Genomic DNA, 27,238 nt, shown 5'->3' with positions numbered 1-27,238 from the left:
GAGGGATCGTAATTTTTTGCTAGTACTGATCAGAGATGCCTTCCCTATTAGGGATTTTGCTCTATCATGTAATAGCTTCCTCCTTCTGTTGTACAGTTTATTTATGGCAGGGGTCCACCAGACTGGATACCTGCCTTTGGATGATTGGGTCTTGGTTTTGTTTGGGATAGCATGATCCATGCATTCCTGGAGATGTCCGTAGAATACGTTTATATAGGATTCTGCAGTTTGGGCCGTAGTTTCCACTGGCCCTGGGGCCTTGAAGGATTCCACTTCAGTTTTGAGAAGTGAGAAGTTCGCTTTTGAGAAGTTTTTCACTGTGGTTTTCTGGGCTGGGGGTGGGGTCGGGATGTGGACATCCAGTGAAATTAATTTATGGTCTGATCTTACCAATGAGGGATATACTTCTGGTGTGGAGCATAGAGTCCCCATGTTGGTAATGTTGGTAATGATCAGGTCTAGTATGTTGTCCCCTCTTGTGGGAGTGGTGACTAGTTGTTCCATAGCATTTGAGTTTATAATTTCCAGGAACCTTTGGGCTAAGGTGCTGGGGCTTGAGTAGTGCTCCCAGTCAATGTTTGGGTAGTTGAAGTCACCCAATATAATGGTGTTCGGAGAGATCTTCATGTTCTCCAATGTTTTCAGGAAAGCCGAGTGGGATTCCTGACTTTGAGAGGGTGGTCTGTAGGATGCTATAAACTGAAAAGCAGTCTTGCCCACTGTTAGTTGCACATGGATGGTCTCCGATACTTCGTGCAATGCCACTAACCCGGAGGTGTGGATATCCTTGATAAATATGGAAACTCCCCCTCCTTTTGTGGTTCGGTCCGGGTTTTGGGGCCGAAAAGCATGATATGAGGTATAGCCTGGTAGTGCTGGGGTGCTCTCTGGAGCCTTGAACCAGGTTTCTGTCACTGCACAGATATCAATGTCCTCCATACTGAGGAGAGCTTCGAGTGTGTGCATCTTGAGGTTAAGACTTCTGGCGTTAAGCAGCATTACCCTTAGTTTCTTGTTCCTTGTGCTGTCTATGGGGGTGGGTTTGACTTTTGAGCCTTGCCTAAAAGGCACTATGGGGTGGCAAGAGCCTTTGCCAATATCCGAAAGCCCAGTGGTGACAGGTGCAAGCCGTCCCTAGCGAAGCAACGTGGCTTGTCAAGCATGTCATCCCAGGCTGACAGACACTGGATCCCCTTTGAATGACACCAAAATTTTAGCCAATTGTTAAAATCGATCATTTTGTCTTTGTACTGTGGCATCATTCTAGGTGAGGGTAAGATGCTGCTCAAGGTCAGGGTCATACCAGCCTGGGCTACATGATCAGAGAGCTCCTCTATGTCTCTTTTCATGTAGTCCAGGGAGGTACGTCTCAGGTCATTCACACCAGCATGTACAATGACTGAGTCATATTTGTATTTGCTTTGGAGTGACCTGAGTGCTTGCGTTATGTGGCAGATCCTAACACCCAACAGGCAGCTCACCGTGACCTTCTCTTTATTCAGCCTGATGAGCGGGACGTCAGTGTGTCTGACAATAGAGTCACCTATTACAAGTGTATCAGGTGTGTTATTCAGCCTTAAGGGCTGTGGCTGCTTGGCACACTGACTTTGTGGGCTATGTGTTGTGCGTGTTTTGTTTTGAGGTAGCGTTTGCTTGGATGTCTGCTTTGGAGGTCTCTGTTGCTTAGGTAGATTTTTATTTAGAGCCTCCGAGTATGTTTTTGTGTATTTATGTGTTTGGTTCACTGATGTGGTGGGACTATGTGATACTGGAATTGTGTTGTGTGAGGTTACCTTCTCCTCCTGATTGGTTACACCAGTTTTGAGATGAGAGAGCTCAGCCTCCAGTTTGGCTAAATAGTTGCATCTCTCACATATATTTGAACCTGTTTGGAGGAGGAGAGGGTTGTCCATGTACATGAGACAGTTGTAACATTGCCTCAAAATTCCCAGATTCACCATCTAGACTGGAGAGGAAACCATTGACTGACCTTTGGACATGCTAGAGTAATATAGGGAAACTGAATTTAAGACGGACCAACAGAGGACAGGGTAATTGTAGAGAGTATAAGAGTAAGTAGTGCTTATGGTTTAATAGTGCTAACTTGTAGGATTACTTAATTGGACCAGTGAAGGGCCTTAGAATGAGAATATGGTGTTTAAATTGAGAGATACAGCAGTTCTAAGGGAAAAAGTGAAGAGCAGACTTTGTGGCGCCAGAAATAGTTTAAACCCAATTAGGCGGCGCTGCCCGCTGTTGTGCTATGCACAAAAACGCGCAAAACCGCACAAAAGAGGGTTTTAAGAGAGGAAGATGAAGGAGTTTGGAATTGACCCAAAATGGCCAATAAAACTACAGTTTCAAGTCAGTAACCACTCCCACAGGGGCAGGCAGGCTGCTCAATGTTTTTCACTGCCACTGATCAACAGAGAGACTTCCCTTTAGCCCAAGCAAAAAATGGCCTCCAAGAAACTTACAAACAGTTCAAGAACAGCAAGCCTGTAACTGAACTTTTTTAAATCTCAGAAAAGTGGGAAAAAAGCAAGATTTGTTTTTGTTTTTTTTCAGAGATAGCAGAGGTTCACAAGTATCAACAAGTTATAACAGTGCAGTAAATGACCCCACACAAGAGTGCTAGGCCAAAGACAGATAAAATGCAAGTTTTGAGAAAAAAACGATGTTAAAAATAAGTGCAAACAGGAAATTCAGTAAACAGCTCTAGGTTGTGCTCTAAATACAGTTACTAATGCAGAAATCAAGTTTAACAAGCCAGAAAATTCTCAAACTAGGCGGCTATGCAGAAAAACTTGGCAAATAAACAGAGGAAAAATACTTAAAATCTCAAAAGTGGCTCCTTCTCTCAGCGTTTTCTCCTCTTGGTGGGTGCTTCACCAACAGCCAACAAGCCTGAAAAGACACCAAAACCACGAGGCAACCAGGTTTTAAGAGAGGAAGATGAAGGAGTTTGGCATTGACCCAAAATGGCCAATAAAACTACAGTTTCAAGTCAGTAAGCACTTCCATAGGGGCAGGCAGGTTGCTCAATGTTTTTCACTGCCACTGATCAACAGAGAGACTTCCCTTTAGCCCAAGCAAAAAAATGGCCTCCAAGAAACTTACAAACAGTTCAAGAACAGCAAGCCTGTAACTGAACTTTTTTAAATCTCAGAAAAGTGGGAAAAAAGAAAGATTTTTTTGTGTTTTTGTTTTTTTCAGAGATAGCAGAGGTTCACAAGTATCAACAAGTTATAACAGTGCAGTAAATGACCCCACACAAGAGTGCTAGGTGGTTCACAAGTATCAACAAGTTATAACAGTGCAGTAAATGACCCCACACAAGAGTGCTAGGCCAAAGACAGATAAAATGCAAGTTTTGAGAAAAAAACAATTTTAAAAATAAGTGCAAACAGGAAATTCAGTAAACACCTCTAGGTTGTGCTCTAAATACAGTTACTAATGCAGAAATCAAGTTTAACAAGCCAGAAAATGCTCAAAATAGGCGGCTATGCAGAAAAACTTAGCAAATAAACAGAGGAAAAATACTTAAAATCTCAAAAGTGGCTCCTTTCTTCTTACATGTTTATGTATTTTCACAGAGAGATGCTAGATGTTACCAGCTGCAGTGGGGATTTTCACCTGGGATAGTCAGATAACAAGAAGTGATGTCATGCAAGTATCCCACCAGTAATATTTGAAATATTAATTTAAGAACTCTCTGAGAGAGAGAGAGGGAAACAGTGCATTCTGTATTTGACTTTGACCTGGCAAGAAGACCCATTCACCACACACTTGCCTAGTTCTATAGGTAAGTTAACTAGGGTACAGTAATTTCTCTTAGATACAGTTGAGAATATAGTGAAGCATACCTTAGATGTTTTCTTTATTTATTTGAGACTGTCCTGCAATGTTGTTTTAAATATTTATGTGATTTTGAACTCTGGTGTAACTGTGATTATTTACTGAGTATTTTCTTGTTCTTTTATTGTTTATTATTAAATATATTTAAACCTTTCATTATGGCTGATATTTGTGAGACATATTTAAGCTCTGAGAGTATTTGCATATTTATTTGGTGACACTGTGTGTACCACTCCTAATAGCATTTCTCTTAGTCAAACTGCCATTTGGAGTTGTAATAACATTACACAGTAGAATTGGACACCCTTTGTTAAGGGCCTGAACATAGCTGATAAAGAGTTGGCTGCTGGCAGCGATAACTACCTTATAGTCTGAACAAAAGGGGGCATAGCTAGTAAACCTGTACCAGCATTTCCCAGGTGTGTGTGTGTGTGTGTGTGTGTGTGTGTGTGTGTGTGTGTGTGTGTGTGTGTGTGTGTGTCAGCAACTTGGGCAGGGACACGAAGCAGAAGTTGGACAGAGAGGGTGCTGGAGATCTTGGCTCAGCCACTCAGCTGAGGTCTCAACTCTATAGCTGTGCTAGTGAGGAGTCTTATTGGGAATCTGGAGAAAGAGGTAGAAAACAGCCCCAGACTGACTGTGGTCTCTGTGTGCTCTTAAGTGAAATTGCACTTTACTGTCTGTGTACTTGTCATCCTCCCAGTGTGTACACCCCCCACTGTTGCCAGTGGTGAGGATTGAGGCTCCTTGATTACTTGGCCAGGGGTGGGGCATCACAACGGTACACAGCAGAATCTCACAAACTGACCAAAAAACATAAGCAGTCAAATGTCCCTTGTTTTGGCTCATATTTTTGCCATGCTGCCCCTCACAATTTTTCTGGTAAATCGCTGAGGAATAGTCAGTCAATAATGCCTGAAATCTGAGTTGCATACCAACAACTCATGGGTGATTTTAACTACCCCTTCATTAATTGTGAGGCATACACAACCACTAATAAGCAGGCCCAAAGATTTCTTGACATTGTAAATTCAAATGCCCTGGAGCAGCTAGTCTGCACTCTCACTAGGGGAACAAATATCCTAGCTCTGGTACTCACAAATATGGGAGAGTGCTGCCCCCCCCCAACTGTTATGTCCTTACAAGTAAGATCAGATCACAAAGTGGTCTCCCTTGAAATAAATGTAAAACTAGTCCCCCCAACACCAAAAACTTTACAAACTTTTCTAACATAAATTACCCCATATTAACAGACAGCATAGCTAGTTTTCAAGCTCCCCCAAATCCATAAAACACAGAAACCTTTGCAGAGGCATACACAAAAATCTTGCATAATCATAGAAAGAATTGCATACAAACGGCAGTACATGACCAAAATAAACCCAGGACAAACTGCAAAAACAAGCCACCCTGGTGGACCCCTAGTATGAATAGATTGTACAACAAAAGATAGAAAATCCTGTCGAGCGATAAGAGGGAATGTGCACAACAGAATAAAAAAGTCCCTCATTAGTCTAAACAAGTGAATCAGGGTACTAGCCAAGTCTCTGAAAGCAGACTTTGAGGTAAAAATAGCCTATAAAGCTAAGGATAAGCATAAGGCATTTTTCAGTTATGTCTGCAGTCTTAAGGGCAGCACCCAACAATGTGCAGAATTAGTTGCAAATGGCATTATCTATACACAGCCAGAAGACATAGCAAATCTGCTGGCCAACAAATTCAGCTCAAATTTCACCTCCCTAGCACCCCCAGTCATCTCCCAAAAATACCTTCCACCACTAATTATCACCAAAGAAGAGGTTGCCACTTTGCTCTCCAAAGCTAAAAACATAGCTTCAGTGGGGCCTGACAATATACCAGGTTACCTCTTAAAGAGCTTAAATCAGGACATATTAGATTTATTAGGATCTCTATTTAACCACAGCCTCTGGGCTGGCTTTGTCATGATAGAGTGGAGGATGGCAACAGTTATCCCTCTGCATAAAGGGGGACCATCTACTGACCCAGGAAATTACAGACCCATAAGTTTGACTAATCTTCTATGTAAGGCCACGGATAGAATAATTATGGACCAGATAAATAATGACATAGGAGACCTCTAAACACTGGACCCAACCCAATTCAGCTTTGTCAAGGGCCGGTCATGCCTACTAAATCCAATGGATTTCTTTGAGAATGCCACTAAGGTCATAGATGAGGGTAAAACAATACATACTTCCTACCTCAACCTGGCCAAGGCATTTGACACAATTCCCCTCTCAGGTATTATAAATTAACTCACAAAACTGGGCATAAATCTCCATGTCACCAGATGGATAGCCAGTTGGTCCATGGACAGGACAAATGTGGTTAAAGTGGGTGAATCCAGATCCAGCAAGAGGCCATTTACTAGTGGTGTGCCACAGTGCTCAGTACTAGGACCACTCCTGTTCAGAATATACTTCCTGGAAGCCAAGGCTAATGTAGAAGGCCTCTGGATGACTAAGTTTGCCGATGACTGCAATCTAGGGGCAATCACTGAATCACCCAATGATGTAGATATCCTCCAGAATGGTCTAGATCAGACAAATGATTGGTGCCATAACCATGACCTAAAACTAAATGCAAAAAATGCATTATCATACCCTTTGACTTGTCTGATTGGTGCCATAACCATGGCCAAAAACTAAATGCAAAAATGCATTATCATATCCTTTGGGAAGTCAAATCCCCCTGCAAATTACAACAGCAATAGCACGACCCTTGGAGTGGACTCAGAGGTGAGAGATATAGGTGCACAGATAGATAGTAGCCTGAACTTTGCCATGTGTTCACAGTGGTGAGTAAATCCTTTTATACGGCACAACTTATAAGTAAAGGTATGGCATCCAGATCCAAGGAAATGATAGTCTCGCCGTACTCAGCCCTCATTGGACCAACAATCGAGTACACTGCGCCATTTGGCATGTCAATGACTAAGCACTTACAGCAGTTGGGGCAACCTCAGAGGTTCCTCACAAGAAAATACAGGGTATAAACAACATGAACTATGCCGACAGACTAAAAGCCCTATCCCTTTACTCTGTCTCCTACCGACTATTAAGAGGCGACCTATGCCTGTCCTACAAGGCACTCACAAGTCCAGCCTTGATGGAGCTGCTACACATCTGCAAATCAAATGGCATGAGGGTCACCTGATGTAGGGATCTAAAATTATTCAGCAACTCAAACAAAACATGCTGGAGAGACAGATATGTGTCTCAGAGACTGCCCCTTCTTTGCAACAGGCTTCCTATTCACATTAAGCAGAGCCCTTCCCTGGCCCTCTTCAAATGCAATTTGCATCAATGGATGGAGAATCTCAAATTCATACCTGGGTTAGTGCCTGTGTCCCTTATGAACAGGGGCAATCTGTAAGATACTCAATACACAGGCACAAATCCATGCCATCCTCTTGCCCCTAGGGGCCATATAGTGGTAACATTGGGTTATATTGGCTAGGTTTGTAATGGCCCTTAATCCATTAGCCTAGAAATCTCCTATGAACCTATAACCCTATGAGAGGTAGGGCCAAGCAGGACAGCAGAGATTGTTAGTGGGCAGTGCTCCTTGTCAGTGTTGTAGATGTACTGACATGACATATTAACATTATTAACCCTGGGAAATGTGAAAGCACATAAATGGTGCTTCAACTACCTGAAAAAGCAGAGCATTTGCATATATAAACAGAGTACCAGACAAGGGGCTCCATTTCCAGACAACCTGGAAAAAATGGATAGGTGGCAACTGTAACTCAGACAGCTTAATGGAAGTTTATCAAAAACAGTTTCACAGTGATCTCAAATATATTCAAATTGATTCAGACAACTGGCTGAAGATTTAATTAAAAAAAAAAAAAACAGAAGAACAAGAGAAGAGCAGACCATCTTACTCTTTATTCAGGCTACACCTCTTGTCGACTGCCATGTTCAGGTTCTGTTACTTGAATAAGAGACCTATCAGCTTTGTAATGCACTGCCTGATGGTTAGTTCATTTCTACTGTAATGAGATTCAATTCTCACTGACAAAGGGCTACAAGTAGTGAACCACAGATTAATACTAGTAATCTGCCCTGTTCCAAACAATATGTTATGTGGTTATATGTAGTACCCCAACAAATTGCACAAACTGCCTCATTGTGCAACAACGGATAACCATAACAATAGTATTCCCACTATGTCAGAATACAGATACTTAGGCATTACTCTTGACCCTTCCCTCCTCTTCATTCATACTAATAATATAGTTAATACAATACTGATACAGCTAAACTTATGCTTAAGAACATCTCACCTTTTGTCATCTGCTGCTCATATTTCCCTTTCTAAAACCATTCTCCTTCCGAAGCTAGAGTATGGACTACCATTACTAATTTCTCATTCCTCCTAAAATACCATAGACTTCAGACTGCCGAAAACAAAATCAGCAGATTTGAATTGCTTACAGTCCTTTTCAACCACCACTTCTTAAGAAAGTCAACTGGATGGGTCTATATTACCACAGCGAAAAACCCTATACGCGAATACTGAAACATCGACCCCTATACTGCGAACCGCAAAAATCCCGAATGCACTAAACCGCGAAAAAAAAAATATCGAACTGTCATAGTTGGCCAACCCCACCACCCACTACATACTACCTACCCAAACAAAATAAATAAACCACATACATACACTAACCAAATCCTACTTCTAACCTAAACTAAAGCACCAAAAACCTAACTCCAACACTACACTAAACCTCACAAACACAACTATCTATACAGTCTCCTTAACCCCTCCCTAACCCTAAGGTCCGTAACTACCTCACACATCCCCTACAGACGTACACCTAAACAAAATAAATAATACACATACATACACTTAAAAAAAACCTACACCTAACACTACACTAACTCTTACATATATTACCTATCTATGCACTTACCTTAACCCAAATCCTAGCACTAAAGTCCTATCTATCACACACTTACCTTACGGAGCTATACCACAACCAAAACAAATCGACATTTTGAAATTCGCAGTTTTGAACGTTTGGGATTTACGTACTTCGCACATTACGGTTCAACGTCTTCGTATTCGCCTAAAGGGATTTCCGATCGTGTAATAGGAACACAACTGGATACCTTAACTGAAAGATCTACCTACCTAGTAGGTGCACTGATTTACAAAGTTTTTCATGAAGGGTACTGTTCCCCCTTAAGGAGAAAACTACCTTTTAGAAAGCAGTCATACTCTTTTAAGAAGAAGCCAAGAAAATGTTATCTCGCTGAGTAAACCTCCCTTTCTTAAGTTATTGGAGAGCTCACATTTTTGTCACTGAGCCCTGCCCTATGGAACAATCTACCAAAAGAGATACAAGGCCAGGATACCCTTTGAGGATTCAGGTCTTCCCTGGTATCTCCAAAGTGAAATAGCTTGCTTCAGGGACAATGGGTAATATGGTTACCCAGTCCTTGACCTTTGAACTCAAACCAGACCCTGATAGGTGACCAGGACATTAAGCTGATGAATACCCAGAAATGGAAGTTTACTTTGTAGATAGAAGTGCAAATATAGTACATGGTTTAAAATTAGCCCAAGTTAGGGAAAGCAGCAATTCTCATGGCCAAGTAGTTAAATTTGTTTAGTTTGCAGAACTGTCTGTCAAAATGATTTGCTATATTTGTCAGTATTTGTTGTTCAATAGGGTCATGTCTTTGGTTATAGTGTTTATGTCAAAACTTGTTTTTCCTAAATGACAGGTTTTAGCCATATTATATAATTGTATTGTCATATTGTATAATTTATGCAACCATACAACTAACTATATGGTTGTATTCATTCATATTGTATAATTTAAGCAAGTGTAAAACTATTACTGTCAAACTTAAAATTCTGTATTCTTGCCATATGAGCCCTGGTTGTTCATAGGTATACACTAGGCTAACGACCAGAAGGGCCTTTATAATCCTTGCCGTGCAATCCATCCCAGTCGTGTTCCTATATAACATGGGCATTTATTAGGACAGGATATGTTACTAAGGAAGCTTCTAGAGATTATGTTGGGGGGTATGTAAGTTTGGATATTACTGTCTGCCTCTGTCTATCAGTGACATAGGGGCCAGACCACTGTGAATTTCTGATTTTCCATCCATTGGTCAAAGTTACGCTTAAATAGGGTTAGGGATGGACTGTATTTCACATGGATGGGTAGCATGTTCCAGAGCATGGGGATCCTCTGAGACACACATCTGTCTTACCAATATGTCTTATTTATGAAGTTCATTAAGGTTTGGCTGTTCCCTACATAATTGATATGTGATGGTGTGGCATCATTGTCAAACTGTCAATGTTTACAAGTGCTGTTACTCTTAAAATCAAGAAGAGATCACTTATACTACTAAATATTATTATACTAAGAAAGGCTATATGAAATATAGGCTTGCCTTCAGACTCCTGAACATTATTGGCATCACTGTAAGTCATACCTCTTAGCACTAGAAATCTGGACAAAAATATTTGGGGAGGAATAAAGCCCATAATCAAGGACAGATTTTACGCATTGATCTTACAAGCTTATGAGCATGGGCCTGATGTTTTCCAATTAGTAGCTTTACTTAACTTTGTTTCATTCTCTCTGGCTGTTATTTTATCCCATTTCATATCCTGTATCTTTTTACTTCTTATACTTTCTTTTACTTCTTCTATACATTTAGCATCTTTGTTTTGTTCCACAGGATCTTCATAAATACTTCTCCAAAATGTATCTATTTCTTCTTTTTTGAGTGGTCTTTCAATTCCTTTTACCCTGTTTCCCAATTTTCTCTAAAACTTTTTGGAGTCATCAATAAATTGCTTATTTTCTACTTTTCCTGTATATTTATCTGTGTATCTTCTACGTTTTTCCGTTGTGCAGAGATTTTTAGTTTATTATTTGTGAAACTGCTCGATAGATCCTGATCCATTATAATATTGTGCATTGCTTTTATCACATCTATCTTTCTGAGTATATTTGTTGATTTGTTTTCTCTTCCATACTCCTCTAACAGTGACACTTCTTGTATTAACTGGTTTATAGTTATCTCTATTCGATACTTCTATCATGGTATTCAATTTCTGCCCTTCCTTTCCCTTATTACCATGTGTTCTTGTGGTAGAATTCTTTTATTATTAATTTAGCTGCACAGTAATATATCCTGTTTACTTCTGTTATATCGCTGATCTCTATGGACAGTCCTAATTACTGTGTTCATTTGTTTTATCAAACTTCTGACTTTTTGGGTTTTATTGACCTTCTTCAGTCTATTCCTTTCATTGATCTTAATATACCTATCTCTATTAAATGAAGCAACACTTTTCTTAGCTCATTTTCTTCTAAATTGAGGGCACATTTTTTGTTCTCCATTTTCTGCGGGCATTCTGTAGAAAGTTCTATAGCATCTTCTTGTGGCACATTCTCTTTAATTTCATCATGTGTCATCCATTGCTCTGTCATATGGGGACTCACTGGTCTATCACTCCTCAACATTAATTGCTCCAGAGTTGCCACAGTTTCCTGTTCCTTCCCATGCTGTCCAGCTTCAAGTGAATGTTTATATTGCTTTCTTATGGAAGGCTCCAAAATATCTTCATATGGTAAATGACCGGTTGCTTCCCATTCCACTGATTTCTCCTTAATTTGAATGTCTATTGTTCTATCCTCCTGTGGTGCTTTCTGAGTTAGATTTTCTACACTGGATCCTTCACTTTGCAGGTACTCCATAACCTCAGTTTCTATTTCTTTAACTTCTCCATTACTAATCTCCTTTTCTACTTTCCTCTTTGTCTTCTTATTTTTTGTATTGTAAAGTTTCCCATTCCTTTGCTTGTATTTCTCTTCAAATATCTCTGGTGCTACTCTTTTTGTATTGATTAGTTTTGCTTTCTCCTCTGCATAAATATTACACCATATTAAATCTGAAGAGATGCAAAAGCTGTAGAAAAACTTCTTTATTGCAGACAGGAACAGACAGGTATACTACGCTTCTTCAGGTGTAACACAATGTAAAACTAAACCACCATTTATACAAAATTTTGGCGCTCAAACTTGACTAATAAAACACTAATTGAATGATAACACCACTCAACCTGCATTAAATTAAAAGGGCCATCAACGTGAACAAGTAATGAATGAATAAACAAAAACATTAAAAATGTTTAAAGTACATAACTACCATACTTTAACTAGGTTTGAATTATATAAAGCATGTTCAGAGTGTATTAAATAAACATTGCTGATCCAAAAAAAAAGAAAAAAACATAATAAACTTTAAATAAATGTACCTTGCTCACTGTCAACACAATGTCAAGCTACTAAAATCATTCTGCAGGGTATACTGCTTAAATATACGCAAATTTAAAAACAATGACATCATAAAATGAATTAAAACATGTACAATAACTCTCATATTCTGATCGCTAAGCTGTGCTAATCACAGCCTGCTAACGACAGGAATGTCAGAGCAGAAAAACTGTAGATACCTTATATAAACCTACTAGAATGCAAAACGGCTACTAAAACAGTACCTGAAGCCAGTAAAAGATGTTATGAAAGTGTCGCTAAACTGGCTGGCAACCATGCTTATCTATAAAGTGACTGTTCACAGAAACAGATCATCCTGCTCGTTGTGGACACATAAATCACTGATATCAAGCAAAACCAGTATTCACTGAAAAGTTATCATGAGTACACAAGTACTAACCTGAATAGTAAATATTACGCATCCTAAACTGGCATATCGACTACACGTCAAGACGATGCCATTAAATCCCATTGAATTAACTAAAAAATAGTAAGAATCAGTTTTAAAAATCAAAAAAGAGTATCCGGTCAGTGCAGCCATGTCATGAAACACTGGTGCATCAGTATAAACCATCCTACACTCAACCATTATAGCACAATTCCTGTTACTGTAGAAAACATGTTAAAGCAGATCTTTCTGTCTGCATAACAAACAAAGTTGAACCTGTGCATAAATGTTAAACATTAAAAAACCACAAAGCTTAGGGTACAAATCAGCGACTGTCAACAAACTGAGGCATCAGTATAGAGTATCCTATGTATAACACTGCTGCAAATCACTTGGAGTGGGATGCGTCTTAAAAATAGTAAACCTTTCTTTCTGCATAGCAGAAAAGAATAGATCTACACAAGTATATTGAATATTAAAAACAGCAAAACTCTTGTGCAAACCAAGATTGACAACAAAGGCAGCAAACCAAATCAGGATCAACTAACGAGTTTGCGTAAAGATACAAATATGCTTGTACTAACTAAATAGTAGGTTGGATCTCCGAGATTAATGAACCGACTGCATTTCCAGATGGTGTCATTAGCCCCCAACACGTCGACTCAAACAAAACAATCTAGGGTTACGCATATACCAAAAAAGAAAACCACATCAGGTCTGCTGAAAAAACAAAACGCTAGTCCAACAATGTAAGGTGTCGTGAACACAACAACTGCTGAGCCTTACCTTCTAAAATAGAGAAATCTACAAGAACATTAGACCTTTATACCTGGGTACCAAACCTGGTTGAAACATAAAATGTATAGAGAGTAATAGAGCTCTCGATGTATGTCACCGAAGAAATGTGGAACTGACAAGACAAAGTATAGAAAACTAACTGCTATTAACTCTGAACGTCCAAAAAGCAAGGTATGCAATGTAATGGAATCTTCATATAACTAAACAGTACTTACAAGAATGATAAAATTCAATATGTATAAAATCAGACCAAAAACTAAGTCTTATTATAAATATGCCAACTGACATGAGCCACCAAAGGGCTGTCAGCTGAAGTAATATATGGAACATGGCAGTATATACATATTGGTGGAACTCCTTAATTAACATTACACAGAGTGGAAGCATTTCTGAAATAACATGATGAGAGAGTAATATAAAGAAAAGATATAAATGAACTTCACCAAACCTAATCAGCTAAAAGAAAAAATAAAGGAGAGGATAAAACTCCACGTAAATAACAATATATATGTCCTGCAAACATGATAAAAGGTGGCAAAACAATAATTTACCTCATCCATTACCTCATATTGAGAACAGGTCTGACTGAGACATATTGATTAATACCCGGATAGAGATGTGCCTTAAGTGTAAAAATCCATTTAAGCTCCCTAAGGGCTAATTGATTCATATTGTCTCCTTCTCTACAGTTAATTACCATAATTTCGAGAACCAAAAATTTGAACCTGTGTGTGCTGAATTCAAGGATATGTTTAGCAAGGGCATTGCTGTCATTGCCCTTCTTGATGTCATAACAGTGATTATATATCCTGTCACGAAGTCTTCTCTTCGTGAGACCTATATAAAAGGCCTGACAGGAATCACATGAGGCCAGATATATTAAATTAGTACTGTTACAATCACTGTAAAAATTAGGTGTAAACATGAAAATACCATCTGGATGTGTGAAACTGTGATCACTGGATATGTGCTGGCACATATGGCAGTGACCACAAGGAAATTTCCCTAAACGGTCACCATGAGGACCATTGGATGAAGGATTTGGTTCTTTACACAAGGTGAGTTTCAAGTTGTTGCACGTCCTGTAGCTGAACACTGGGTGGGCACCTACAATACTTTTAGTGAACGGATCTGTAACTAGTACATTCCAGTTCCTGCTGATAATTTTATTATGTGCGACTACATCACTGGTGTACCTAGTGATGTATGGAAGTCTATCAGCATAACTGTTAATACCAAAGGCATTAAAAGAAACAGGGACACTTCTTCCCATAACACGGTCTGTCTTGCCAAATAATTTAGCAAAAACCTCATGCTCACAGTCTTTAATGAGTTTAGGGGGATATCCTCTCTCCTCAAACAAACCATTAAGAGAAGCAAGTTCAGCATGTAAATCAACTTCATTTGTACAAATCCTACAAACCCTGTGCATTTGGCTCAATATAATCCCTCTAAAGGTGAACCTGGGATGCATGCTTTCAAAACGAAGCAGAGAATTCCTCCAGATGGATTTTCTGTACAATGAGGTAACAATCCTATTGCCACATAGATTCAGATTAAGATCTAAGAAATGTACTTGAACAGAAGAGATATCTGCAGTAAACCTCAAAAAAGTAGAGGTTGATTCTAACTCAGCAATAAATCTTAGACATTCAGCTTCAGTACCATCCCACACAAAAAGCACATCATCAACAAACCTCCTATACAGCTTGACTTTCTTATAGTCAGGGTGCAAAAAGAGATGTAGCTGCTCCCAGTGATAAACCACCAGATTAGCATAGCTATTCGCACAGGGAGTGCCCATGGCAACTCCCCATTTCTGCAGGAACAGCTTATCTTGGAATAGGAATATATTATTTTCCAAGACCATTTCTAACAGACAGTTTATCAAGATCTGTCTACTGTTACTATAACTTGAGTTGCTAACTAACATCTCTCTAATGGCTGACATTCCTAAATCATTAGGAATGCTAGTAAACAGATTCTGGACGTCCATAGTAACTAACAGCATGGTGGTATCACTTCTCTCTAGCTCAAAACCTTTAAGGAAATCAACAAGCTGATAGGAATCCTTCAGAACAATTGGGATGTCATCAACTAGAGGGCGTAACAGCCCTTCAACAAAAGATGAAATGTTAGAGGTGACCCAATTTTGACCTGCAACAATAGGTCGTTTGTGTATTTTGGGTAAGCCTTTAATGATAGGCAAAGTTGGATGCTCAACTATAAAATATTCATACAGCTCACAGCTAATCTGCCCACACATGAGGAGGTCATAAAGGTTGTCATGTACCAACTTCACAATGTTACTAACAAACTCTCTTGAGATAGCCTCATATACTTTATCATCTAGTAGCATGCTGTTCATGGTGGCAATGTACTCAGAAGTATCCATAATAACCACTGCTCCCCCTTTGTCAGCTTGTTTGACAATAATATTACCATTGCTCTTAAGGGAAGTGATGGAACTCTGTTCAGCTTTACTAATATTGTAAAAACAACATCTTTTCTTACTATTGTTAAGCTTAAACCAATCATAAAAATCACTCTCACAAATTTTCTGAAAGCTCTCAACATTATGTGGTAGCATGGGTGTAAAGCTACTCTTCACCCTAAAAAAACCTTTTAAAGTTTTAGTGTCCAGGGCTTTGCTGTCTTTAAAGAAAATCTTGAGAGAAAGGTTCCGACAGAACAGTCTTAGATCTGTTAAAATATCACTTAGATGACTAGTTTGTGAAGGAATGAAGTTCAATCCCTTCTCTAAAACTGATAAGTCTGAATCTACCAAAGTCCAACTAGAGATGTTATGTACAAGTGAAAGCTTCCTCTCATCCTCAGGATTAGTCAACATAGATGTCAGTTTCTTCGTCTCCTGTTGTTTGGAAAATTTTCGACTGAACTCTTTCTTTTCCTGGGACCTCTGCTGCTTGACCGGCCCCGCCATCCTGGCAATTCCTTCACAGGGAAGGGTAAAAAAAGGTTACTGACAGAGGACTCATCCTTAGGTCTAGCACCTGCTGTCAAAAATGCTTTAGCTGCTTGCTGATTAGGTGGCGGAGTACTAGTGTCATCATGAATCCTCCCAATTGTAGGATGCTCAGAGGTAGAGAATATAGTTACTGGATTAATCAAACTAGTGACTGAAGGATGTATAGATGATGCAGAGCTGGTTGTAATATCTGAGCTGACTGTAGATGTCAATGTGACACCAGCATTAGTAACAGCTCCATCATTATGTCCATTCTGAGTGGATGAACTCTCAGTTCTGGGCCATACAAAAATTTGTCCACTCGCAAAATCGTTAGCATCTCTGATAAGTTTTTTATGTTTAAGGTCTTTAAGCCTCTCACTATAAGATTGTACCTGGGTGATCAAGGAGTCAATCCTCTTAATAAAATATTCAGTCGTGAAACATTCTTTCATTGTTTCATAGTGTATATCTATCTTGTTCCTTAAATCAGCTTCCAATGGTGCAAAATACTCCAAAAGTAAATTAATGTAGCTAAAACCTAGCTTTACATTGAGGTCCTGCCATTTCCTGAGCAGTATAGGATGGCTATTGCCATAGGAGGGCATACAAAACACACGCATCCCTCTAGGCACTATCTTAAAATGTATACATGCCTCTAGGTGCAGCCTCTGCCAGGCTAGCCTCTGTAGCTGATATAAATCATCTTGGAGTACTTTAAACTGTCTGTTAAATTCAGAAACATTCTCACCGTTCGGTGTAGTAGGTGTAGTAGTAGACCGGTTGTTCAACTCCAGAGCCAATAAAGGGTTATCTTTACAATGCCCAAGTAGAAGTGCCAATCATCCTCGTCTCTGGACGGAAGTCCAACTCAATGTTGGTAGACTCCATGTGTTTCACTGGCCAACAGCACAAAATCCAAAAGATAAAAAACCAAAAACTGTAGCCAAGGAACAAAGCCTCCAGATGGAAAACAGACAGAAACAGAATCAAACAAATCCACTGGAAGCACAAAACTTCTTTATTGCAGACAGGAACAGACACAAAGCTTTTATAGGTATACTTCAGGTGTAACACAATGTAAAACTAAACCACCATTTATACAAAATTTTGGCAAACTTGACTAATAAAACACTAATTGAATGATAACACCACTCAACCTGCATTAAATTAAAAGGGCCATCAACGTGAACAAGTAATGAATGAATAAACAAAAACATTAAAAATGTTTAAAGTACATAACTACCATACTTTAACTAGGTTTGAATTATATAAAGCATGTTCAGAGTGTATTAAATAAACATTGCTGATGCAAAAACATAATAAACTTTATGCTCACTGTCAACACAATGTCAAGCTACTAAAATCATTCTGCAGGGTATACTGCTTAAATATATGCAAATTTAAAAACAATGACATCATAAAATGAATTAAAACATGTACAATAACTCTCATATTCTGATCGCTAAGCTGTGCTAATCACAGCCTGCTAACGACAGGAATGTCAGAGCAGAAAAACTGTAGATACCTTATATAAACCTACTAGAATGCAAAACGGCTACTAAAACAGTACCTGAAGCCAGTAAAAGATGTTATGAAAGTGTCGCTAAACTGGCTGGCAACCATGCTTATCTATAAAGTGACTGTTCACAGAAACAGATCATCCTGCTCGTTGTGGACACATAAATCACTGATATCAAGCAAAACCAGTATTCACTGAAAAGTTATCATGAGTACACAAGTACTAACCTGAATAGTAAATATTACGCATCCTAAACTGGCATATCGCCATTAAATCCCATTGAATTAACTAAAAAATAGTAAGAATCAGTTTTAAAAATCAAAAAAGAGTATCCGGTCAGTGCAGCCATGTCATGAAACACTGGTGCATCAGTATAAACCATCCTACACTCAACCATTATAGCACAATTCCTGTTACTGTAGAAAACATGTTAAAGCAGATCTTTCTGTCTGCATAACAAACAAAGTTGAACCTGTGCATAAATGTTAAACATTAAAAAACCACAAAGCTTAGGGTACAAATCAACGACTGTCAACAAACTGAGGCATCAGTATATGCATTGCATCAGCAATGTTTATTTAATACACTCTGAACATGCTTTATATAATTCAAACCTAGTTAAAGTATGGTAGTTATGTACTTTAAACATTTTTAATGTTTTTGTTTATTCATTCATTACTTGTTCACGTTGATGGCCCTTTTAATTTAATGCAGGTTGAGTGGTGTTATCATTCAATTAGTGTTTTATTAGTCAAGTTTGTTGTATAAATGGTGGTTTAGTTTTACATTGTGTTACACCTTCTGTTCCTGTCTGCAATAAAGAAGTTTTTCTACAGCTTTTGCATCTCTGCGTGGTGCTTCCAGTGGATTTGTTTGATTCTGTTTCTGTCTGTTTTCCATCTGGAGGCTTTGTTCCTTGGCTACAGTTTTTGGTTTTTTACCATATTAAATCTCTTTTTCTTTCCCATGTCCACATTTCTTCTTCAGATGTCTCCCAATCTTTCCTGTTTCTAGTTACTTTGGGGACTCATTCCATCAGGCTGTGATGTAACCTGTGTTAGACCTTCTACACCAAATCTTTCACTTCATAGGCATTCCATAACTTCAGCTTCTATTTTTTTAACTACTACTTTACTAATCTTCATTTCTACACCCCCTCTTTGTGATATTATTTTCTTTATTGTGAAATTTTCCATATCTGGATGCCTTTGCCTGTATTTCTCCTTGAATATATTTGGGGCTGCCTTTTTGTATTGATTAATTTGGCTTTTGACTTTGCATAAATAATGCACCATATCAAATATCTCTTTCTTTCCCATGTCCATATTTCTTTTTTATAAGTTTCAAAAATCTCTAGGTTTTGTTTTTTTATATTTTCACACTTCCTCAGATGATTCTTTTTCCAAACAGATCAAATTTTCTTGATCTAGATAATGTTTTTCACAAATTTGTTGTATGAATGAAAACATTTTTTTTATTTGAAACTTCTGACAGTTTTTCTTATGGAAGTGTTTTTGTTTCCTCTAATTTCTGTCTTAATCTTTTTGTATATCTTGTATCTGGAAATTCTGGGCATTTGCATAATAGTAACAATACATAATTTCTTTCTTATCCTCAATAGTCCTCTCTATCATCTTTATGGCTCTTTTTTTGTGATTTTTGTGGACTGCTACTTCTTTCTACAATAGTGGGGCCATCCTACCCCTGGGCCTGGTCTAGCCCCATTGTAGGAATGTTTCCATATTTTGAGGATTCTACACTGTCATTTTTTTCCTGGCACCATTGTGCCTATCAGGATTGGGCACTTTCTTATCCTGGGTCTTGTGCACCCAGCTATCTTTTTTAAATTTTGACCTACTTCTGTCCATGATATATGCTATATAAAATACATGTTGTATATCAGTATTGTCCTGGTGAGATTTTGTGAAAAACAGAGTCCACCTCATGAATGTACTCACCAAGACTTGAGGATGAATTCAATTTCAGCAGTACTACTCTCCTTTGCTTGCAGACTTATCATCTCTCCATTTGGACCTCCTGCTGACTTATCATCTCTCCATTTGGGCTCCTTGGTGACTTATCATCTCTCCATTCCGACCCCTTCACATAGTGAAGTGCCTGTATGTCCTCAGTGCTCTGCAGCATGCATCTAACATTACATTGCCTTCTGCCTGTGTCTGCTTACATTTCATTATCATTTGCCATTGATGAACTTCTTACCTTCCATTGAAGGTACACAGCTGGTATAAATATTTTGTCTTTATTATTTTTATGACTCAGTACTAAACACCATTGCTAAAACTTACCATTTCCCCTGCAGGTATGCTGTTAATTTTTTAGGGGCCTAGATATCTCTAATCTGTAAGTAGTCATAAAACATCTGTGATTTCAGTTTTGTGCAATGTGATGTTTTAAGAAGCAGTATAGAGGTGTAGATGCACACCTTAGAGCTTGGTTGTGGCTATATCCAAAGGCCAAATCCCTTCAGCGTGGATAACAATATAGTTTCTGGATGTCTGCCTGAGAGAATTCTGATAGATGTTTTTTTTTATATTCAGTTAAGTGTGAGCTCTCTCATTGTGTATCTATCAGTGAGAATTACAGTAAACTAGTAGTATATTAAAATTAATGGCATTACTGTACCATACATTCTGATCGGTGCAGTGATGATTGTGAGTCATCCTGTCAGATTCTGAAAAGGAATGCTAACAGGATTTCAAATGTACTTTCTATATTGCTTTTAAATTAATTTTTGCTTGCTTATGATGTGTCATTAAAAACACATTTTTTTGTTGTATAACACTGTAAATCTTTCCATTTATTTTAATGCATACATACCTTCTTTCACTAATAAATTACAGTAGTATTATATGCTGGTAAAGCTTCTGGCAATTTCTTTACATGTACTGCTGCATGTCATGTCAGACAGTCTACTGTCTGTTTTATTCAAAGATACTTCAAAAAGTATATTATAAATTATAATTTAATTATAAAATATTTGTAACTTCCTTCATTTTTTTCTGCAAAATCTGTTCAGATCATGGCATCAAAGGTAATTAATGATGATGAAAGTCAATAAACCTAGAACGATCTTTCATCTTAGGTACAAGTCCAAACATGCAATCAAGTGAACTTGTACTATTAATAAACATAGCAATTTGTAAATAATAACAGCATCATCACTATTTTTATTAGCAAAACGTTTAAGTGAAAGTTATGCTTACGTAAAGCTCTCAGTATCTCTGCCTGTCTGTATGTCTGAATTGCCTGTGGATTTATATCTGTGTAACTGTATCTATGGCTCTCTCTCTCTCTTATATGTCTATATATTTTTTTCTGAAAACATAAATACAGAATTTCTAAACATTGGGATCTGGGACAAATAATTGCTTCAAAGAATTTTGTTCTAACTGAAAACACAATAGATTATTTGTGTTTTTCCCTATAGTCCTTGCCTTTTACTTGCCTGCTATATGCCTTTCATTTTTAATAAACTATCACTTTGTGCCCTTGAAAATTTTCTGTATAGGACAGCTTGAATTACCATAATCATTTTTGTGACCTTGTCTTCAGTTTCTGCATGGTCAAGGTGAATTTTTACACAACTTCTACTTTCCATAACCATGATAAAGGCCAGTGCCGGGCATGTTTTTCATCTGAGCCCCTTAACTAAGCTGAAGTTTGTCTGTTGGAAAGTCTTAATTTTAGTGGCAATCAGTTTGGGCTGGGTTCCAAGTGCTGATGTGCAAAGAGCTATATTTGGTTTTCATAAGAACTGTCCCTTAGGACAGACTTCAGATTCCTTATGCAATCTCACACATCTCACTGAATTAGGCTAGTTGCCTTTTGGTTTTAGCTAAGAGATTAGAAGAGTATTTGTTAATTTTGGATTTCAGCAAGGCATGCAACATAATTTGTAATAGTCAAACTACACATAAGCCAGTGCACTGGGAATTCAAGACTACTTATGCATTTTGCTACAACCCCTGTGAATTTTAAACATAGTGACAAATTGAAACAAGCATTTTGTGTGTAGCTTCCCTCCAGTATGAACGGACATTCCTGCTACAGCCTGTCCAACCCCTGTGAATTTTAAACATAGTGACAGATTAAAACAATCATTTTGTGTGTAGCTTCCCTCCAGTACGAACAGACATTCCTGCTACAGCCTGTTTGACCGCTGTGAATTTTAAACATAGTGGCAGATTAAACAAGCATTTTGTGTGTAGTGTCCCTCCAGTACAAATGGACATTCCTGCTGCAGCCTGTCCAACCCCTGTGAATTTTAAACATAGTGACAGAGTATGTTCCCACCTTTGTAAAGCAAAGCTTTCTAATAATTCGGATTAAAATAGCCTCCTGTTTATTTTATTGATTAGCGAACACACGAGCGGGTCTCCTAAGATTCGGCCTCCACTCCACCTAATCTATTCTCTCCCCAGACACATCTGTACATTTCTCCAACACAATAGTAGCTCTTGAACATATAAAACAAGAGATTTTGCTACATTAGGCAACAGTATTGCTATTAACACTTGAGCTTGCACTGACCTGCTGTATACTGCTCCAACTGATAGTTTTTTTTCTTAAACTTACCATTTTGGTTACCAGGGTAGGCCTGCTACACTCAGGCTCTCTGTTCTCCTACCCCAACCTCATTCTCACCCACCACCACTTTCCTCAAACTTATACTCTCCCTTTCATTATCCACATTCCCCTACTTCTCAACTCCCTCTTTCCAGCCAAGCCTAGCTATCCAGTCACACAATGACCACCTCCTCCACCCTTTTACTCTAATTAACTCTTACCCACCCACTATTCTATCACACAACATACAATATGATACTCATCCTACTTAACTCCCTGCCTCTACTCACTCTTTCCTACTCCACCTCCTATCACTCCCACTACCACCACTCCCACTCTTCTCCTACTAGCTCCCTCAATCACTACAATCCACTAACCTCTATAAGCCTCTCTATAGTTCCCTCACTGTTCACTCACTTTCAAATTCTATTACATAAATGTAAAATACTTCTCCCTCCCTCTACTCCCACAAAACCTTGACCCAAACTTCTCTTCTACAGTCCCCATACCACAATATACAACCCATCCTTTCCAAGTCTTCTGATGGGTGGCAATATTCACCCCAATCCCAACCCACCCTCCAGCCCAGCCACAAGTACCCACATTCTCCCTGCAAACACTTCCACTTCAGTGTCTGACCATTCTCTCTTTTTCCCCAATACCCCTATCCTAACCCCTCAACCTCACTCCCCGAAACCTTAAAAATACTCTCCCTCAATATTCATAGCATTGCTGACAAAGTTACTTCTTTCCATGCCCTTATCTCTCTCTACAGGCCTGACATTTTCACCCTCTCTGAAACATGGTTACAACCACATATTATGGACTCTGAAATCCCCCCCCCCCCGGTTGCAACATCTTCTGCCTCAATCGGCACATGAAATGAGGTGGTGTTATTGCTATTGCTTACTCTGACAAACTCTATCCACAACTTGCATCTCCTCCCAATTTCCATCCAGCCAAAATTTTTATTGCTAACTATAAATTAAATAATCACAAAAACCTTGCCATAGTAGCAATTTACATCACACCTGGCAACAACATCCCTACCCTTGAACACTTTCTCTCCTGGGCATCTCAAAACATCTCCTATGAAACTATCATCCTAGGTGATGTCAATATTGACTGGAACTTCCTTAGTTCCTTCTTTCCCAATACTAGCATCTATCTCTTTGGATTTGCATAACTCATCACCTCTCCAACCCTCATGAATAAACACACAAATAACAACACTATCCTTGACTGGATCCTCACTTCACATCCAAATCTGTATCACCAAGCCACCACCCTACCTGACTCTCTTAGTGACAATCTCCCTACCCACATGATATGACACTCATCTCATCTGCTTAAACCACACCAATACAAAGACAGCCATAACCTCTCTAATTTCAGCCTAGATACCTTCAGTAATCTTATCTCCTCTATTAACTGCACCTTTCTTTATTCCTTCCCACTCAGCGAGGCTGTCTCCACATTTAATGACACATTCCTGAATATCCTAAACTTCTTAGCCCCAACTAGAAAAATAAGAACAAAAAAACACTTTGCTCCATGGCTAACCCAATCAACTGGTAAACTAATGCTTAAATGTGACAGTGTCTGGAAAACCCAGAAAAAAATCAAACTCCCAGTGCCATCTCCAAACCTATAGAGAACTTAGGAACCTAACCAGGAAACAAGTTGATCTTAACAAAAAACAATACTATCAAAAACCACTAGACAACCCCAGCTGCAACCGTAAAAAGTTTTAAAATAGCATCAACAAACTCTTAGATCCAGGCAACCCTTCTACCCCCAGCCCCAGTCCCAACAGCTCACCAATAGACACTGCCTCCTTTCTTAATTCCTAGATGATAGACTATAAAAATTTTAACTAAACCTGGCAACATCCCTCCTCCTCTTCCAACTCCTTTCCCTCTACAAAATCCACCCAGTTCTGTCTTAAACCTGTCCCTACTGCCTACATCAAATCTCTTCTTACCAAACTGAAAACTTGCTCCGCCTCTGTTGACAACTTACCTCCTCTGTTCCTTAAACTTGTAGCTAACTCTATTGCACATCCAGTCTCTATATTAGTAAACAGGTCAATTCAAGAGAACACAGTCTCCAACATCTGGAAAAAATCATATGTCATACCAACCAACCAACTACAGCCCTATCGTCATACTATCCCCCATCCAAAATTCTAGAAAAATGTATTCATAACCTGCTTCTTAAACATATTATTCAAGACAACCTGTTAACTCCCAACCAACATGGTTTCCATCCTCACCACAGCACCTCTACAGCTCTCATTTCTTTTACACCGACTATTTCCAAAACACAGAACAATAACAAACTAGAATCTTGCCTCTTCCTTGACCTATCTAAAGCCTTCAATACAGTTTCCTGTACCCTACTTCTTGCCAAACTTTCTTCACTTAACTTGTCCTCTTCTACTATACTATGTATATCCAGTTAATTCTCCAACAGATTCCAATTCATTAAATGGCTTTCCTCCTTCCTCCCCATCCAAACAGGTGTCCCCCAAGGGTCAAACTTTGGACTTTTCCTTTTTAATATCTTTACAAATAATCTACACACTTCCTGTTCCAACCTCCTCAGTAATACAATAGGCTGATGACTCCACTATTATCTCGTGCTTTGATAACGTTCCCCACCTCCTTGCACTTACTCAAAATTCCCTCCTTTCAGTCAAAAAATGATTGACCAATAATCAACTACTTCTCAACCCTAAAAAAACTAAACCTCTACTCTTTCTCCCCAAATTTCTTCAGCAACACAAAATACCTTGATATCATCTCATCTTAATAACACACTCATCTCAATAGAACCACATACTAAACTTCTTGGTGTAATCATAGATGATCAACTAAAGTTTGACGTACATATTCAGCAAGCCAGCAAAAAGACCCACCAAAAACCTGATCTCTTATACAGACATAAAAAATACGGCACTAATTATGCTAAACGTTCTCTAGCACAGACTTTCTTTTTCCAATCTTACTTTATGCAGCCCCTATTCTCACCAATACCCAATCCAATCTATTAGCTAAACTTGAAACCAGTTACAACAAAATAGCCAGATTTGGTGCCAACCTTCCCTGTCACTCTTACCACTGTACAGCTTTAAAAAAAACTACAATGGCCTGAACTCTATGACCAACTCCTTCTTCACCAACTCCGCCTCACACACTCTCTCTTAAATCAATCCTTCCACTGTCCTGCCCTCACGGACCTCATCACCCTCTACTCTCCTAAGCGTAACCTATATTGCACTGACCTGCACTTCTTAGACAGCTACAAACCTAATAAAATTATTGGCAAGCTTTTATACAGCCACTCCATTACCACTGCCTGGAACAAACCTCCCCTTTCTTTAAGAACAAACAGCAACTTCCTCAATTACAAAAACCTTATAAAGGACCTATTTACTAAATACTGGACCCGTCCTTGTCCAAGTTCCTCCTAAAGTACTCCCTCTCTTCTTCCCCTTCCCTTCTTAGCTCTTATGCTCTACCAAAACTACTCTCTTTACGTCCTTAGATATTCTACCAACCATGAATTTCTCTTTGATGGTAATTGTTAGATGGAATTTAACTTCTTATATTTCGTGTAGTTAATATGTACCACAGCTGTTTGAAACCTAAATATTAATTCTGTATTCTAACATGTTGATTTATAACTTGTATTTTTTGTATATTTGTATACATTTGTATATATGAGGGTTTTTTTTGTTTCTTGTATTTGTCTATCTGTGGAGCTTTCCTCCTTGGGTCTTCACTGAAAAAGGGCTATGTAGCCCAGTCGGACCAACCTGGTTAACACATGTCAAATAAATAAATAAATATTGTAGAAACATGAATGGCCGACTGAGTCATGTTCATATTGCATACATTTTAAAATCAGATATTCTACAAAGACTGATTGGTACAATTCCTGCTATTTAGACACTTTAGATGTGAGCTGAACTAAGGAAATACTTTATCATGGGTTATTACTAGGCTAATGACCCTGGGGAGTGGCTTTTATATGCCTAGCCATGTCTCCTAAAGGTGAGAATCAAACTCTGTACTGTGTATCTGTATGGTAAACATCTTAACCATTATGCCAACCCCAACCCCAAGGGTTGTATGTCATTCACAAAAAATTGCTACAGCAATAAGTAGTAGAGTGGTGAAAAGGTTAGGACTGCTGCCTCACAGTGCTTGGTTTATCAGTTTATTTCTCAGATGGGGTGCCTTCTGTAGGGATTTTGCATGCCCTCACTGTGTCTGTGTGTTTTTACTGGGATCTTGGGTTTCTGCCTACATCCCAAAGATATGATAAGTGAACTGTTAACCCTTTTATTTGCCCAGTAGATGAGTATGTAGTGTATGACTGTCTGTATATTTGTCTTATGATTAGCTGGCTTCTTGTTCAGGATTGCTTCCCTGCCCTACCCGCTGCTTGCTGGGATAGGCTCAAGCTTCCTCTCTTCTTGATTAAGATAATGTGGGTGATAGAAAATGAATTAAAGAATGCTACAGCAGTTACAATATAAAGTAACACTCTGCATTTAGGAAAATAGTCACTGTCTTATATGACTAGAGACTGTAAGTTTCCTACAACCTCTAAATAAATACTGGATAATGAATTAGGTGATAATATTCTATATGTTCATAACAGAGACGTCCAAAACTGATGAGGCATTCCCTGTTAAAAGTATGTCCGTGTGGATCGCAGTACAGTGGGAGTCACAGAATTTACCATTTTTCTCCATTGTAGTGTGAT

This window comes from Protopterus annectens, chromosome 5.part0 (assembly GCF_019279795.1).
Source record: "Protopterus annectens isolate FY-2018-M chromosome 5.part0, PAN1.0, whole genome shotgun sequence".
Taxonomy (NCBI): Eukaryota; Metazoa; Chordata; order Ceratodontiformes; family Protopteridae; genus Protopterus; species Protopterus annectens.
Note: the sequence above shows the minus strand (reverse complement) of the source record.